Genomic DNA, 13577 nt, shown 5'->3' with positions numbered 1-13577 from the left:
GGTATCTTTTATTCCTAGTTCATCATATGTTGCAGCCTGCTCATCCCTATTATTCATATCTGTGTTGGCTTTTGTGTGATGCTTATTTTTAATTGTCTGGAAATTGTTGCATTCCATATGTTTTCTATCATACAGCAACCCTGGCAGAATATTGTTAGTAAAATGATACAGCTCTTCTTACATGGGAAACGTGGGGTTCCTCAAGGAGCTTAGCAATTTCCTTAAGACAATCCTACTTGCTCTCCTCTTTTTCCAAATTAGTATCCAGCTTTGTACTATCTAAGCTAGACAAACTATAATTTTGACAAAACTAAAAGTATGAATGAACCTTCATACACTTGCTATTTTCTGTGTGGATGGTCAAGCTAAGTTACTTTGAGTAATTGATTACAGATTTCTTCTATAAGGTTCTCTACTATTCTGAGGCTTGATAAACAACACAGTAAATAAGGATTTGGAGGGAACTTGCAATCCACAAGGACTTTCTCTATAGCTTGGTTCTTCTCCATCCATCACAGAGAGAAACATTTTCTGCAAGTATCACATTTAAATGAGGTTTTAGTATCAACTTCTCAAGAGACTATAACAGAAGTTATTAATACTCATATTAGTCTTTCTGTTAATATGTATGGGTTTCTAGCTTTACATTATGAAATAAATACCTGTCCCATATTTGATTTACATGGCACATTGAGTACCTTTCTACTTTTTGCTTTGAGAAGAACTTAGGTAGGAGCCAAAACATAAACTTTAATTAAATCATCCCCATGGCAGTTAGATTTTTTGTTTATTCAGTAGTTTCAGTCATATTTGATTATTTATGATTCCATTTTGGAGGTTTTCTTGGCACCCGGATAGGGAATGAAATAAACATAAGAACTGGAGAAAAGATAGCCTATTCTCTAACAGAAGAGGTCAGGTTGCTCCAGCAATCTTCCCAGTCCTGACAATGTACAAAGGCTAAGAGTAACTCCTTAATGGAGAAGGGAGTGAGTGAAGTGCTTCAGAATTCTGGCACTAGTGGCAGATTCTTAATTTTAGCCAAGGATAGGGGTCATCTGATTGGAAAAGAGCTTATTTGGTAGTGTTTTATACTACTCAATCAAATACATCTTCATAATCAATTGCAATTAACACAATGGGATTAAATATTTTCTACATCTTTAAGTCAATTGTAAAATGATAATGATTAATTTTTGTTGAATACAACTGGTGAAAGTCTACTTAATCACTACTAATACTTTTATCAAGGGTTCCCTAGAAACCCTCACAAAAACTTTATATACATGACAGAGTTGGCAAGTGAGCTGGAAGTTATCGATGTTCTTATTCTTGTCTGTCATAATTTCAAAAATAAGTTAACTGAAAAAAGTGCAAGAAAAGATTGGACATTGCCTTAGTTTATAAACATTTCATCCTCATGCCAAAGAGAGGGAAGATACAGGTAATATAAATAATGTAAATTTATATAGTGCTTTAAGGTTTGCACCTTATACACATTTACAACAACCTGTGAGGTTGGTGCCATTATTTTATCCCTGTTTCAAAGATGAAGAAACTGACTAACTTAGAGTCACACAGCTTATAGTTTTCTAAACCCATACTCAGCATTTTACCCACTATACCAAGAGGCTGCCCTATAATATATAATCTGCATCTTTTAAAAAAAATTAATGAATTTGTTGCACTAAAATATCCAGTTAACTCCTCCCTTTCTTCTCCCCCCATTAGAGAAGGCACCATTTTGACAAAAAGATATATTATATATGTGTAACTATGTCTTACTTAATTCTATTTATCAGTTATTTCTCCAGATGTGGACATACACAAATTATTTTTCAAATGATATTTCTTTTGTCCCCTATAATGTTCTCTTGGTTCTGCTCATTTCACTCTTCATAATTTTGAGTAGTTCTTCCCATATTTTTCCACAATTAACCTGTTCATCATTTCTTACAGGGCAATAGTATTCCATCACAACCATATACCACATCTTGTTTAACCATTCCCCTAATAATTAATGTCCCCTATGAATCAATGTTTCCATTAATGAGATGACAATTACATTGGAGTATCTAAGAAGGTACCATGATATTCTGATTTGAATTTGAGTCTTCTTAGCCTCTGAAAAGATTCTCAAAACACAGGTCTGTTCATGTCACTTCCCTTACCCAATAAATTCCAGTGGCTTCCTATTACCTCAAGGATAAAGTATGAAATTCTTTGGTATTCAAAGTCTTTCATAACTGCCCCCATCCTACCTTTCAAGGGTCCTTCACACGTTACATCAATCCTTTCCCACATGCTCTGTGATCCATTAACACGGGCCTCCTTGCTGTTCCTCAGACAAGACATTTCATCTCCCATATCTGACATTTTCAATGGCTGTCCCTCATGCATTGAAAGCTCTCACTCCTCATCTCTGTCTTCTGGCTTCTGAGGCCTCATTCAAGTCCTAGCTAGAACTCCATCTTCAGAAAGCCTTTTCTGCTTCTCCAATTTTAATACTTTTCATCTACTGATTATTTCCAGTTCATCCTACATAAAACTTGCTTGTGCATAGTAGTTTACATGTTGTGTCTGATAGATCCTAGGACCAAAATCCCTTTTCCCCTTCCCCAATCCCTGCCGAGACCAATAACCCTCCCTTTCTTTTCCCCTATCCCAGTACCTGTCCAAACTGTGAGACAAAGCCCCAGTAAAACCTGGCAGAACATTAGTACTTTGCTGTTAGGCCTATACAAATGACCTCCCGCATCACTGACCATCAGGCCTGAGAACTTCCCACCCCAAGAGACCAAGGTTCCTAACCCCCTTAGGGTTATCTAGTAATCTGGACACAAATACCCCAATTAGAGGCAATTATCTCATTCTAGACCACCACTCAGGTGGAAGGCTCCTCCCTTGCTCTCCCTTCTTCTCCCCCCACCTTCCTTTCCCAAAATGAAGTTTTACTTGCATTACTCAACTCTCTGTTTCAGTTGCCTTGGATCCGACCACCTATCAGCCATGTCTGACAGTGTCCTCCACTGGCATTGTATTCCTCTGTATTTCCTTCCTTTCTGTCCCCAGTGCTGAGCACAGTACCTAGAACATAGTAGGTACCTAATGGTCATTGACTGACTGCCCAAGGACACAGTGTAATTTGGGGCAGATAATTCATCTTCTCTAAAGTTTAGTTGTTCATCTCTTATTTACGATAACAGTGTGACTGGTAGCCTAACTGAGTGCTGGTATTCACCAAATTTGCCTTTTGTTATTGAGGGTGGCTGCTCAGCATGTTAGGTAAAGGGTATTTAGCCACTCATCTGCCATCTTGGGTCCCAGAGTGGCAGTGTGACCAACTAGAGGCACTGAGCGGTATCTGCACCTCTTTTATTTCTGCAACTACATGAATTGGATGCGGTCTTTTTCAGAAAGCTCTGCATGGGTGTGGGAAGCTTGACCCTGTGAATTCATCCATCTACTTTGAATTAATGCTTGATATTTGGTGGAACATAAAAAGCATCAAGGTTTTTTAATGTCATGCTGATACCAGTAGCAACAAAGTGCTGAAGTTGCAACCTTTGTGTTGCCTTTGCTTTCTAGTGGCTTATGAGGGAGAGACAGAGAGACATATAAAGAGAGACAGAGACAGAGACAGAGAGACACAGAGAGACAGATAGAGATATAGACATGCAAAGAGAGACAGAGATGGAAATAGGGACACAGAGACAGAAAGAGACAGAGGCAGAGACACAGTGAGAGACATAGAGACAGAAAGACAGAAATAGACATATAAAGAGACAGAGAGACACATAGTGAGAGACAAAGAAAGACAGAGAGACAGAAATAAACACACACAATGAGAGAGAGAGAGAGAGAGATAGAAAGGGACAGACAGATAGGTGAGGGGGAAGAGGAGACAGGCCAGTTGTTTGTTTGTTTGTTTGTTTGTTTTTTTAAACCCTTAACTTCTGTGTAATGGTTCCTTGGTTGAAGAGTGGTAAGGGTGGGCAATGGGGTTCAAGTGACTTGCCCAGGGTCACACAGCTGGGAAGTGTCTGAGGCTGGATTTGAATCTAGGACCTCCTGTCTCTAGGCCTGGCTCTCAATCCACTGAGCTACCCAGCTGCCCCCAGGCCAGTTTTTATCTGCCTGACTTTTAGACCATGCACACCTTTTAGTGAACCTTTCTCAAGGATAAACTGTATAGTGCATTATAAATCAAATTCTAAAGCTTTATTAAGGATGCTTGATAACTTAGTAATGTCATGTTTGGGGAAACCTATAAAAGGTTGCATTTTATAGTGTAATTCAAAATAATAATGAGGGTTACAGCTGAGTTCAGTGATGGAAGCAGAATTTAATATGTTCGCTATCATCTTGGTTTTTTTCTTTTTGACAGTGTCCATCTCTGATTTTTGCCTGCAATAGCTTGCTTAGGAGTGGCTCATCTTGCTTGTTTTTAAAGGCTAATGCAAAAAAAGCAATGCTAAACACAGACTTAATGAGAATCTTATGCCATCACTTTGGAAAAGCCTCATTCCAAAATGAAACTGAAAGCTGGAGAATTAGAACTGCTGAAGAGTGAGATAATCTAATAGAGGAACATGGTCGACTATTTTAGCATCCCATGGTTTGTTGGGAAGAATGATGAATAAAGTTAGTGATAAAAAAGCACTTTGCATGTAGAAAATGCCTTCACCTCTGCCTGGATATTTTAACCAATTAGATTCTAAACTGGAGGTACTTTTGTTTCCTATTCCTTGCTTTTCTGTGATGGATGCTTAATAACAAGACTTTTTCAAGCTCCCCACCACCCCCAGAGGATAGATAACATTAGAGAGTCTGAATATTTCCAATATTAGACCATATAAGAATAAAAGGTTTTGTCTGAGATGCTACATCCCACTAGTTACTAAAACCCAGTTCTTGGTAATGACTATAATATTCTTAATAGTTTTCATTATGGTCAGACACTTGGGAATATTCAGCAAAAAAAAAAAACCCTGCAATATCTCTCTAACACCTGGAGCAGGAAAAGAAGGAAAGCAAAGTTCAAACGCTATGACAGGTTTATTTGTTCCTTTAATAAGTAAAATTTTTCAGTGATAACTATTTCACGATCATGTTTTGATTATTTGTCAAGTATTCTGCATCATGTTAAGATTTGGCTGGTCTGGCCATGTTCATTAAAATGGAACTTCTGGGAAGAATCAGTCAAGCGGAGGAAGAGACTGCTGGGGCCAAAGGTACTTCCAGAGTGAGAAGTTCAGGGGTGAAGTGAGCTTCCAGGGTGAAGAGGTTTCTGAGGTGTCATCATAGAGGAAGTCGGGAGAGTCAAGAGTGCAGCCTGGTGAGATCCTTCATGTACCCTGGTCCAATCAGTCTGATCCAGATGTTAACCTTTAATTAAGGATTTCCATCTCTCATTTCAGTTCCTTTTTAGAGCTTGTTCCCATGCCTAGAATGCATTTCCCACCTCACTTCTGGATTAGAATCCCTGGATTCCTTCAAAGGTAAGTTCAAGAGTTGCATCTTACATGAAGTCTTTCCTGATTCCTTTAACTGCTTGTATCTTACCCCTTCAAAATTATTTGAATTTACTTTATATGTATTTTGAATTGACATATTTATGTTACACTGAATGGAAGCTTCACGAGTTTGATGTTGTTGAATCATTTTTCAGTTATGTCTGACTCTTTGTGATACCATTTGAGGTTTTTCTCAAGAGTGGTTTGCCATCTCCTTCTCCAACTTATTTTAAAAATGGGGAAACTGAGGCCAATAGAATGAAGTGCTTTGCCCAGGGTCACACAGAGAGTTATTGTTTGAGTCTTCCTGACTCCAGGCCTGGCACTTTATCCATTGTGCCCTACTTAAGAGAGTGGGGACTTACTGTTTATTACATTTTTGTTTGTCTTTGTACCCTGGTGTCTGGTATAGTGACTGAATGGTACTGGTACCATTCTGTAACTGGTACAGTAACCAGATTATAGTAAGTGATTTTTAAAATATTATTTATTTCCTTTCCCCCAATGTTCCCTAAAACAATTTAAATATTCTTTTAAAAGTGTTTTTGAGTTTTGAATTCTCTCCCTCTTTCCCACCTTTCCTCCCCTCCCCCATTCTGAGATAGTAAGCATTCTGATAAGAGATTTTACATGTGGAATTATGTAAAATAAGCAGATGCTTTAAAAAGGCTTATTTAATTATGCTCAAAGGATTCAAGCTGTGCCTATTCTTTGACACATCAATACCATTATTAGGTCTGTATCCCAAAGAGATAAAAAGAAAGTGGGAAGGATCCATTCATACAAAATATTTATTGCAGCTCTTTTGTGGTAGAAAAAAATTGGAAATTGAGAGGTTATTCATCATTTGAGGAATGGCTGAACAAGTTGTGGTATATGATAGTTGCGGAATACTATTGTGCTATAAGAAATGACAAGCAGGAAGATTTCAGAAAAATTCTAGAAAGGCTTATATGAACTGATGCAAAGTGAAGTGAGCAGAACCAGAAGAACATTATATAGAGTTGCAACAATTGTTTTTGATGATAAACCTAGTTATTCTTAGCAATGATCCAAGACAATCCCAGATATTCATGATGAAAAATGTCTTCTGCCTCACAAAAAAGTATTGATGGAATCTGAATACAGACTGAAACATACTATATTTCTTCAGTTTCTTTTTTCTTTTTCATTTGAGATCTCTTCCACAAAATGACTGATGTGAAAAAAATGTTTTACATTATTGCACAAGTAAAATCTGTATTAGCTTGTTTTATTGACTTTGGAAAAGGGAAGACAAGGGAGGGAGAGAGAGAGGATTATAAGAAGGGAGAGAATTTAGAATTCAAAACTTAGAAAAAAATGAATGTTAAAAATTGTTTAAAATATTTAATGTGGTAAAAATAAAATATTAAAAAAGAAAAAAATTAAATAAAAAGAAAAATAAATTAAATCACAAAAAGGCTTGTGCTTTGGTACTACAAATAATATCAGTGAATTGGTGCTAAAGTTTGCCACCAGGAGGTAAAATAATTGGTTACCTATTGATGGATGCCCTTCTTCCTCCCTCCTGTGTCTTTGCATCATTTTTACCCCTTTTCCCCCCAACAGTCTGGATTTGGAGAAAGTACTGGCCCATCCATATCTGCCCCTAATATGCTGCAAACAGAACCAGAACAACCTATCAATAATATGTAATATAAAAATGAACACTTTTGAGACTTTCTTGTAAAATGTAAAACAAAATAGATCAATAAAATTGAAAGTGACCAAAAACAAGAGTTGCACCAAACACTGACCTTTCTATATTCTCAGCAGCAACTATAGGAGGAACTAATATAGTTTGCAAAGTCTGTGAAATTTCATTCTCAGTTCCCTCCCCTAAACCACTCAGTAAAGAAGCAGTAGGAGTGGCATTCCAGTTCTATATATTCATGAGACAAGTCTTATATAAATAAAAGGGATCTCATATTTGACATAAGATTTTGAGAAACGTTCCCTTCCAAGAAGATTGTTACAGACACTGGGATTATTTAGGACTCGTTAAAGACAGGAAATAACATTAGTGGGACTGTTTGGGTCTGTCTGTTTGTTCATACAAAGCCCCACCTCCCAATGCAATGCATTACAAAAGTTGAAATGTTGATGAATCACATTTGTGGTGCAGATTCTCTCCAGCAGCATGGCTAGAAACTCATCCATGCTGAAACTTACCCAGGTGCTCTCATGCATTTTTTGTTTGTTTGCCAATATCCTTATTTTTAAATATTTAAAATTTAAAAATATCAATTTAGTAGCACATGACTAAATATGATTAATGCTATTTTAGTAACATAAATGTTCAAAGTATCTCAAATAAAATTATGGAAAGTCCTGAATACATGTAATTAAAACAATTTTGGCGTCATTTAAATTCTAGATAAAAGTTGATATATTATACATTACTAATACATAACATATTTAATAAAATTTGAAATTATCAGGGTATATTTTTGTAAGTCAAATAGTAGGCTAGATTATTTCCTTTTTATACCAATAGGCTTTCTTATTTTGCAAAATCCCAGTAGTTCCTGAGTTATCTTGCAAGATGTGTCATATTGAATTGAGAATTAGATTATAAACTAAATTTCAAAAATGTAAAAAATTGAAACTATTAAAATAATTGGTTGGCAAATATGATGTTTTTCTCTAGGGAGTTAATCAAATCAAGCTTTTGTTACAAAGGTTTCTGTGGACATATGGAGTAGTGTGAACTTCACCAGATGTGTGGTAGCTGAAAGCTGAGTAAAAGAAAGCATTTGGAGAAAAGAGATTTTTCCCTCACTCTTTTTTTTTTAACTTCCAAAATCAATTTTAAATTCTTTACTTGCTATCTCTGTCTAATAAGAATGCTTTTTGGGGAAGGCCATCATTAACACTATGATGAAGAGAGTTTTCCCATGAGTGAAGGCTATATCCCTTAGATTTTGATATTGTCTCTTCATTGTCATTCTCTTTAATGAATTACCTTTCGTGTTTCTATGATTTTTTTTGACCTACCAGTTTTGAAGAATTAGATTATTTAGTTTCCAATTAATTTTAAATTTGCCTCTCCATGAACCTTTACTAATTATAATTTGTATCTCATTGTAATCTGAAAAAGTTACATGTATTATTTCTGCTTCTCTGCATTTATTTGCAATGTTTCTATAACTTAGTACATGGTTGATTTTTGTATATGTACCAGGTACTGATGAGAAGGTATATTCCTTTTTTATCCCTGTTCAATTTTCTCTAGATATCTATTAACTCTAATTTTTCTAACATTTCATTTACTTACCTTGCTTGTTTCTTATTTATTTCTTGGTTTGATTTATATAAGTTCTAAAAAGGGAAGGTTGAGATCCCCCACTAGTGTGATCTTACTATCTATTTACTCTTTAAATTCCTTTAATTTCTCCTTTAGAAATTTAGATGATCTACCATTTGGTGCATAAATGTTTAGTAATGATATTACTTCATTGTTTATAGTACCTTTTAGCAAAATGTATTTTCCTTCCTTATCTATTTTAATAATCTTTAATCAATTTTTACTTTAGCTTTGTCTGGCCTCATGACTGCTAATCCTGCTTTTTTACTTTAGATGATGCATAATAAATTCTGCTCCATCCTTTTACCTTTAATCTGTGTGTGCCACCATGCCTCAGATGTGTTTCTTGTAAACAACATATAGGTGGATTCTGTTTTTTAATCCACTCTACTATCTGCTTCCATTTTATGGGTGAATTCATCCCATTTATATTTAGAGTTATGATTACTAACTGTGTATTACCCTCCATCATATTATATACCCTTTAGATTCTAATCTATTTCCTTTTACTCTGTTCCTCTTCACCAGTATTTTGCTTTTTGTCATCCTCCCAATTTCCCCTCTCTTCAATTATCTTCCCCTTCCCTTGTCTCATTCCTGTTCTACTGTAGGGTAAAATATAATTCTATACCCCACAGAGTATACTTGTTTTTCTCTCTCTGAGTTAGTTATTATGAAAGTAAAGTTTAAGCATTGTCCATCACAACCCTTATCTACCACTTTCTATAATGCCTCTTTGTTATATAATTTACCCCATTCTATCTCTCCCTTCCCTTCTCTCTCAGTGCAACCCACTTTTTCAGCCCTTGATTTTTTAATGTGTCATTCATATGCATACATATCATACATACATATAATTTCATATCATCACATTTACATACACATCATATCATCATATATTATCATATAAATATCATTATAATCAGTACACAGTGATACCAAAAAGCTACATCTAAGGCCAAGGCTACAATTTAAGATAGAATGAGATAAATAAATATAGGATTTATTTATATAGACATTGCCATCTGTATTGGTAGAGATGTTTCAGGCCAGGATGCGGGTTTGACATAGGAGATTTGAATTAGGCCTCCATTGCCCTGTCCTGGAGCTCCACCCTGAGCTGTAGGCAAAAAGATAAGTACTTAGTAATATTAGCCAGCCCAAACTGTGAACTATGTCCTCATCCCAAGCCCAGACTGGGACTCCTGGCTTTGCTCTGGGCTTACATGGATCAGCCCACTTCAGCCCAAACTACCCTGGGTTGGGATTCTGGACTTACCCACAGGTTTGAGATTTCAAGGGGTGTGAGTTGACTTGGACCATTATTTTTCCAGGCAAGATCTCAGGATCTGAATGTTGGCTTAGCTTAGGTTCTAAACCTTGGACAGCAGATGTGTCGTGGCAGGGTGTGGTTTGCTCTCAGCTTGTTCTTCATTCCTTGCTATAATCTTGCTGATTGTGCTCTCTTCTCACCTCAGTGCCCCAGATGTCCTCTGCCTATATTTTTGGTTTTTCTTTTCTTGAAAGTTGTTTCACTCTGTCTCCTTGTTGGTTCTTTCACTCCTTTATTTTTTTTGTGGAGATATTTAAATATTGGTTTGGAGAGGATTCCTATGTGACTCTGGAGCTTCTCTGGTTTACTCCTCCATCTTGGCTCTGCCCCCAGAACTAAATAGGCTTTCTCAATTTGCAAAATCCCAGTAGTTTCTGAGGGATCTTGAAAGATATGTCATATTAAAATGAGAATTAGACTATTAACTAAGTTTTAAAAATGTAAAATAATTTTTCATAGGGGAGCTCACTTAAAATTCTGGGAGCCTTCCTAGGTCTTATGACATTATATTGGTGCCAGCACTACACTTAGATTGTTTGTTTTTTTTTTTTTTGCTCTTTCTACTGATTGGACCATTCTTTGATAAGGTCTTTTGTGATGGTTCTTATATTTAATTCTTTGTAGATTTGTGCTACAACCTATTTATGCCAACCATACTGTTCTCCACTGTCCTTTAAGTCACGCATAATTTTGATTCTTCAGTAATGGTGGCTCTTTGCCATGTAGCTGGCATTTCCAGAAGACTCGATGTTCAAATCACTCAAATACACACAACATGCAAATATGTGTACATATTTATGTATATATAAGAAAAAAAAATATATATATATATATATATAATCTTATTAATCTGAGCACTCTGCAGTGGCGAAGATGCAAGCCATCTATTCCTAGCCATCAAATGCAGCTCATATCTATGTCTAGCTATGAGTTCATCACAAGAAGTCCATCAACAAGGTAGGACCTTCATCACTTTTTCTAGCATTATAAGGATACTTGTGTGCACCAGGTTTATGTAGTATTTAACCCTTACTCTTGCCATGGTACCAACTCATCTTCATCTTTTGCACATAGATATCTTTAAAGACATCTATTCTTGTTCTTCTTCATAACTCCTCATTCACAATATGTTGCCATCTGCTCATACACACCACATGTCTTTCCATTGCCCTTTGTGATATGATACTCATTTTCAATTCCTTGGCAACTGTGATATTCTATAACTGGTAGCTCTACAGAATTGGATGGGAATTTGATGCAGAGGAAAGTTTGGGGTCACTTCATACTGTATAGTTTCCAAAATTCAAATTAAAAAATGTTTTGCTTAGATTAAGGCATTTAATAATTGCTTATTGAATGAATGAATGATGGAATTAAACACAACAAGAATAGATTAGAAAAAGAGAATTGAGCTGAATCCTCAAGTGTGTGTGTGTGTGTGTGTGTGTGTGTGTGTGTGTGTGTGTGTGTGTGAGAGAGAGAGAGAGAGAGAGAGAGAGAGAGAGAGAGAGAGAGAGAGAGAGAGAGAGAGAGAGAGAAAGAAATGGATGGATTGAAGGAGGAAGGGACAGAGAGAGAAAGATGGAAAAATCACTGGGTTGAAGTGGAAGAGAATAGTACTATCTCTGTTTTCATTCCACACTTCTTCCCAGGATTTTTAATGACATGAATGTATTTGTTGTGTTTATATATCATTGGAAAAGTAAGTGGATGGGTGATGTACCTAGAGTTCAGAAGGATAGATAGAATAGTCTGAGTACTGTACTGTTACCAGGATTTTATAGCATTTTAAATGATCTAGAAGAGGGCTACCAGTGCATTTAGTAAATCGTCTATGAAGGATTGTTGGGAGGACATGAACATAAATTGCATAGGGTGAGAAAGACAGTGTTATCAAAGGGTGGATGAGAGGTTGGGAAGGTTTGTCCTAAAGTATTGAGACTACTGATTAAGGTATGTTTCCCTAACAGACTTAAGTGGCATAGATAGATAAAAGGGTCAGAAAGGGCAGTATCACATCTGATGCTGGACCAGCTCATTGACTACTTAGTCCAATGTGTAAAATAATGTTTTGTGGAACCTCTTCCTTAGCTCTCAAGAAGTTCCATCTACCTCATATTTAACTGAGAAGAGAATACCAAGAGACTAACAAACTCAGAGTAAGGAATGATATGAAAGGAATGTTGGAGCAAGGAATAACAATTAAAAATAATCAGTCCTTTAATAGATTTCCATAGTTGATGCAGTATATATTTAGTCAGAAAACATTTAAAACTAAAGTCTATGTGCCCCCAAATATGCACATATGGGAAAGAATGATGATTTTATTAGCATGAGGAACTCCAGGTTTGGGAATTCCCTTCTGTCCCCTTTGGTAGTGGTACCAGCATCTGACGCAATGGTTCATTCAGACAGAAACAGTTCCCAAGGTGGTTAAAGCAGTTAAGGAAGATAAAAATAGATACAAGCCAGGGACAAGAAGATAGAAAGCAGCATTTAAGGAAGCTCCCCAGAGGATTTCAAGAACATTGCATCAATGCAACAAAAGCTCTTTCTATACCTTTCTTGAACAAAGGGCCCAAAGCTGAGTTCCAAATCAATCCACCTGGGGAAAAAGTTATCCGAAAGTGCCCCAGGCCTGCACTACTTGCTTGCCATGGTCCTAGGAGCATGTAGGCCTAATTCCTATCTCCTCTGTCAAACCTGCATCCTGGCCCAAAACACCTCTACCAATACAGATGGCAATGCCTATGTAAATAAATCCTAGGAAGTTGTCTGACTTGCTCAGGATTATCCAGTCAGTAAGTGCAAGAAGCAGAAGTGGAATCTGGAGTTTCCTGAAACAAACTTGGCATTTTATCCACTATTTCATGTTGCTTCTATGTAACTGAAGGAAAAAAAAAGATTCCTTCCTTAATAGGGGAAAAAATCAGTAGTTGAGGATCTTTTCTGTCTTTTCAACAAAACTTTCTGCTTTCACTTCCAAATAGCAGCATAGGAAAACAAAGAGAAGATAACATCATTTCAGAGGTAGGCTTTTATTTTTTTTTAACAGAGAAGAAGTTCAAGGTTGCTGCTATATGCAATTACAAGAAATGGATGATGATGATTTAAATGAGTTAACTGCAGTCCATCATAGCCACTTCAGAGTGTGAAGAAAACACCACTCAAATGATTCCTCCCCCCCCCCCCCCTTAATTTGCTCTAAATTGCAGCAGAAGTACTCTGCAAGCAGCAAGTACTTGTGTTAATTAGCTTTTAGTAAAGAAGGTCATTGGCTTATAGAGGGCTTTTTTTAGTTTTCAATTCTTTCTCCCAATTAGGATTCATTAGACCTTTGCTTTATATGAGTAAATTATGTGTATGTTCACACTCAGAGAATACATAGTATCCACATATC

Source organism: Gracilinanus agilis, chromosome 3 (assembly GCF_016433145.1).
Source record: "Gracilinanus agilis isolate LMUSP501 chromosome 3, AgileGrace, whole genome shotgun sequence".
Taxonomy (NCBI): domain Eukaryota; kingdom Metazoa; phylum Chordata; class Mammalia; order Didelphimorphia; family Didelphidae; genus Gracilinanus; species Gracilinanus agilis.
The sequence above is the reverse complement of the archived record's forward strand: the minus strand, read 5'-3'. Positions refer to the sequence as shown.